This window comes from Rutidosis leptorrhynchoides, chromosome 3, assembly GCF_046630445.1.
Source record: "Rutidosis leptorrhynchoides isolate AG116_Rl617_1_P2 chromosome 3, CSIRO_AGI_Rlap_v1, whole genome shotgun sequence".
NCBI lineage: Eukaryota > Viridiplantae > Streptophyta > Magnoliopsida > Asterales > Asteraceae > Rutidosis > Rutidosis leptorrhynchoides.
In genome coordinates, this window is record NC_092335.1 from 485,303,018 (window position 1) to 485,309,017 (window position 6,000).

The window sequence follows — 6,000 nt, forward strand, 5'->3', positions numbered from 1 at the left end:
CTGTCTTTTGTCTTCACCTTTTAATATTAAAACGAATATCACTTGTAAATAGAACAATTGCAACTAAAAGCTTGTCTTTCTTGGGGAATAATGCTATGAAATATATGTTCGTTTTTAGCATTATCAAATATTCCCACACTTGAGCGTTGCTTGTCCTCAAGCAATATAGTCTTGAAATACTAGAATCACTTCTTTATTCTTCACACTTTGTACATCAGTGATTTCTTTACGGCGGTATAAACAATGGTAGTAACGATATGGTTTACAGTCCCACATGACTATAAAATTTAGATCCATTAAGGAAATTGGATCTTTATGAAAACATTTGATCTTTTGAAAATTAAATCTAGTTTTTACCCTAGATAATTTTTCCGGAATAACCCTTCACCGGTGTTTGCAAATTATTTTTGTGGGTTTGGTGGGTTTCAGATTTGAAAATTTTAGCTCAAAACTTGCGGTTTTGTGTCACCCACTTACTAACCTTGTATTAGGAAAGCAACACGTCCAGTTTACTTGTCCCGTATATTACCTTTCGGTAAACTACCGTCCGGTTGTAAAGGAAAGCGTTGAATAAGCAACTGTTAAGGCAATGTCCCCTGACATGCTTTTAATTATGGTCTATAACATGTCGGACGCAATTACTATCCTTTGTAGGAGCAATAGTAAAGCTCACCCTTTTAATTTGTCGGTCTGGCACAAGGTGTAGTGACCCGAACTTTTCCATGTTTATATATATTAATTGAGATTGATATTTACATGATTAAATGTTTCCAACATGTTAAGCAATCAAACTTGTTAAGACTTGATTAATTGAAATATGTTTCATATAGACAATTGACCACCCAAGTTGACCGGTGATTCACGAACGTTAAAACTTGTAAAAACTATATGATGACATATATATGGATATATATATATAGTTAACATGATACTATGATAAGTAAACATATCATTAAGTATATTAACAATGAACTACATATGTAAAAACAAGACTACTAACTTAATGATTTTTAAACGAGACATATATGTAACGATTATCATTGTAAAGACATTTAATGTATATATATCATATTAAGAGATATTCATACATGATAATATCATGATAATATAATAATTTAAAATCTCATTTGATATTATAAACATTGGGTTAACAACATTTAACAAGATCGTTAACCTAAAGGTTTCAAAACAACACTTACATGTAACGACTAACGATGACTTAACGACTCAGTTAAAATGTATATACATGTAGTGTTTTAATATGTATTTATACACTTTTGAAAGACTTCAATACACTTATCAAAATACTTCTACTTAACAAAAATGCTTACAATTACATCCTCGTTCAGTTTCATCAACAATTCTACTCGTATACACCCGTATTCGTACTCGTACAATACACAGCTTTTAGATGTATGTACTATTGGTATATACACTCCAATGATCAGCTCTTAGCAGCCCATGTGAGTCACCTAACACATGTGGGAACCATCATTTGGCAACTAGCATGAAATATCTCATAAAATTACAAAAATATGAGTAATCATTCATGACTTATTTACATGAAAACAAAATTACATATCCTTTATATCTAATCCATACACCAACGACCAAAAACACCTAAAAACACTTTCATTCTTCAATTTTCTTCATCTAATTGATCTCTCTCAAGTTCTATCTTCAAGTTCTAAGTGTTCTTCATAAATTCCAAAAGTTCTAGTTTCATAAAATCAAGAATACTTTCAAGTTTGCTAGCTCACTTCCAATCTTGTAAGGTGATCATCCAACCTCAAGAAATCTTTGTTTCTTACAGTAGGTTATCATTATAATACAAGGTAATAATCATATTCAAACTTTGGTTCAATTTCTATAACTATAACAATCTTATTTCAAGTGATGATCTTACTTGAACTTGTTTTCGTGTCATGATTCTGCTTCAAGAACTTCGAGCCATCCAAGGATCCATTGAAGCTAGATCCATTTTTCTCTTTTCCAGTAGGTTTATCCAAGGAACTTAAGGTAGTAATGATGTTCATAACATCATTCGATTCATACATATAAAGCTATCTTATTCGAAGGTTTAAACTTGTAATCACTAGAACATAGTTTAGTTAATTCTAAACTTGTTCGCAAACAAAAGTTAATCCTTCTAACTTGACTTTTAAAATCAACTAAACACATGTTCTATATCTATATGATATGCTAACTTAATGATTTAAAACCTGGAAACACGAAAAACACCGTAAAACCGGATTTACGCCGTCGTAGTAACACCGCGGGCTGTTTTGGGTTAGTTAATTAAAAACTATGATAAACTTTGATTTAAAAGTTGTTATTCTGAGTAAATTATTTTTATTATGAACATGAAACTATATCCAAAAATTATGGTTAAACTCAAAGTGGAAGTATGTTTTCTAAAATGGTCATCTAGACGTCGTTCTTTCGACTGAAATGACTACCTTTACAAAAATGACTTGTAACTTATTTTTCCGACTATAAACCTATACTTTTTCTATTTAGATTCATAAAATAGAGTTCAATATGAAACCATTGCAATTTGATTCACTCAAAACGGATTTAAAATGAAGAAGTTATGGGTAAAACAAGATTGGATAATTTTTCTCATTTTAGCTACGTGAAAATTGGTAACAAATCTATTCCAACCATAACTTAATCAACTTGTATTGTATATTATGTAATCTTATGATACCATAGACACGTATACAACGTTTCGACCTATCATGTCGACACATCTATATATATTTCGGAACAACCATAGACACTCTATATGTGAATGTTGGAGTTAGCTATACAGGGTTGAGGTTGATTCCAAAATATATATAGTTTGAGTTGTGATCAATACTGAGGTACGTATACACTGGGTCGTGGATTGATTCAAGATAGTATTTATCGATTTATTTCTGTACATCTAACTGTGGACAACTAGTTGTAGGTTACTAACGAGGACAGCTGACTTAATAAACTTAAAACATCAAAATATATTAAAAGTGTTGTAAATATATTTTGAACATACTTTGATATACATGTATATATTGTTATAGGTTCGTGAATCAACCAGTGGCCAAGTCTTACTTCCCGACGAAGTAAAAATCTGTGAAAGTGAGTTATAGTCCCACTTTTAAAATCTAATATTTTTGGGATGAGAATACATGCAGGTTTTATAAATGATTTACAAAATAGACACAAGTACGTGAAACTACATTCTATGGTTGAATTATCGAAATCGAATATGCCCCTTTTTATTAAGTCTGGTAATCTAAGAATTAGGGAACAGACACCCTAATTGACGCGAATCCTAAAGATAGATCTATTGGGCCTAACAAACCCCATCCAAAGTACCGGATGCTTTAGTACTTCGAAATTTATATCATATCCGAAGGGTGTCCCGGAATGATGGGGATATTCTTATATATGCATCTTGTTAATGTCGGTTACCAGGTGTTCACCATATGAATGATTTTTATCTCTATGTATGGGATGTGTATTGAAATATGAAATCTTGTGGTCTATTATTATGATTTGATATATATAGGTTAAACCTATAACTCACCAACATTTTTGTTGACGTTTTAAGCATGTTTATTCTCAGGTGATTATTAAGAGCTTCCGCTTTCGCATACTTATATAAGGACGAGATTTGGAGTCCATGCTTGTATGATATTATGTAAAAACTGCATTCAAGAAACTTATTTTGTTGTAACATATTTGTATTGTAAACCATTATGTAATGGTCGTGTGTAAACAGGATATTTTAGATTATCATTATTTGATAATCTACGTAAAGTTTTTTTAAAACCTTTATCTATGAAATAAAGGTTATGGTTTGTTTTAAAAATGAATGCAGTCTTTGAAAAACGTCTTATATAGAGGTCAAAACCTCGCAACGAAATCAATTAATATGGAACGTTTTTAATCAATAAGAACGGGACATTTCACAAGGTCCTGTCTTTGACCATGCTATGCAACCACCGTTCTTACGGTTGACACCCGATTTGGTTCAGGTGACCTAATGAATTCCAGGTGAATTCCTAGGATTTTACGTTCAATGGTAATGAACGCATTGAAAATAGGTTTTCAGAAAATAAATCGGTTTGTAACTTTTTGATCAAAATATTTTCTCGTTCAAGCTCGAGTTTAGATATCATTGAATTCCATGAGTTTGAATTCTCAATCTTTAAGGTCAATCTCAAGGATTGAGTAATATCAGTCTTAAAAGCTGATTTTTAATCTTTAAGGAGATTATCCTTTCTGGGGATCTGATTCATTAGTCTTATCCAGCTAATTTGCACGGTGCCCCCATTGTACGAGATAAATCCTTCTCATGGTTAGGATAAATCTGACCACTTGGCGACCCTGTTTGATGCTGAGGTCCGTGGATTTCCTGCTGATTTTAGAGATGACTTTTCTAGATTTTTCGTCAACCTACAGCTGGTCTGGATGACAACTTCATGACCTAAATCAAGAAGCGCGTTTCTTTTTCGGAAGACTTTACTTCCTTTTAATGATGGAATTGATTCATCGTGTAGATCCATCTCTTCTTTTCTTTCACCGGGTAAGACAGTTTAGTTTAGTCCAAAGCAAAAGTATTTTCAGTTATTTGTTACAGATATATGTACATATGTTTAAGATAACTTGGTAATTTTTCCCACACTTGGCTTTTATTTTCCTTTTTATTGTCCTCTATTCCATTTTAAATGAATTCTAACATTTTGGTTTGTTTCTCAATTTATGTCCTTTCCAAGGTAACAATAATTTCGGTGTTAACACCTAGTTTTATCGTTCATAAATATGTATAAACATGATTTTGAGTTCATTTAATTGAAAATTTTGAAATTTTTTACTAGAATTGGGTAGTCAGTATATAAGACTAGGGCTGTTCTTTATTATCAGAGAGCACTAGATTCTAATACAACTACTACTTTACTAGTATTTCTAATGGTAACCAAGTGTTTAAGATAAAAATTTTAAATTCCGAAAGAATTTAACCCCTTCCCACACTTAAGATCTTGCAATGCCCTCATTTGCAAGAAATTAGTAACAATTTAAATTATTGAGGGTGATTTGTGTGAAAATGATTAAATTTTACCAAAGTTTCCAAACATATTGGTGTTTGGTTGCTGAATGATAAATGGTGCATATCATTTGTTCATTTCGTCTGTTGTTACATCACATTTATTTTGCATCTTGTCGTCAAAATTAGTTGCTTTTGCTGAACTTAATGCCAGTCTTTGAAAATGCGTTGTTTTACCCTATTGTGTACATAAGATAAACTGCAAACATATATACATATTTTTGAACTTTGGTATATTACCCCACATTCAAAAATTATTGAAATCTAAGAATAAAAGTTAGAAAATTATAAAAACTATTACAATATTAACATAAGTATTAAACGTATCAACATTACAAATTACAAAATAAATAAAAATAAGTAGACTAGGGATGATACTGATACCAGTAGGGGTTCCATGCATAACCATAGGTGCTATAAAATGCTTCAGCTGGGTTATACATAGGATACGGTGGTTGAATCTCTATAGACCAGGGAGGGAATATGGGCGATGGAGTAGGAATATAGTTTCTACCTATATGTTGGCAATAAGCTATGATTTGGTTTTGATGAACTTGCCAATCCTCAAATGCTCTATGTCTAGCATTTTCATACTCTTGTGAAGCTATAAACCTTTGCATTTCTGCCATTTCATTTCCCCCTCCTACATTACCTTGCTGTTGGTTTCTCTCAACCTGTGGATGTCTACCATGGTATTGTACTGCAGCGTTATTTCGCCTCTTCAAAACCTTTGCACCATGGTATACATTTAAACCTATTGTATCGCGGGGTTCTGGTTCTTCGACTAATAATCCCCCCGACTTATATCCATACCGAGATATTCAGCAATCAAAGTAATAAATATACCACCTCGTATTATGCTATGCGGTCTCATCCCCCTAACCATAGCTGATAAATAATAACCCACA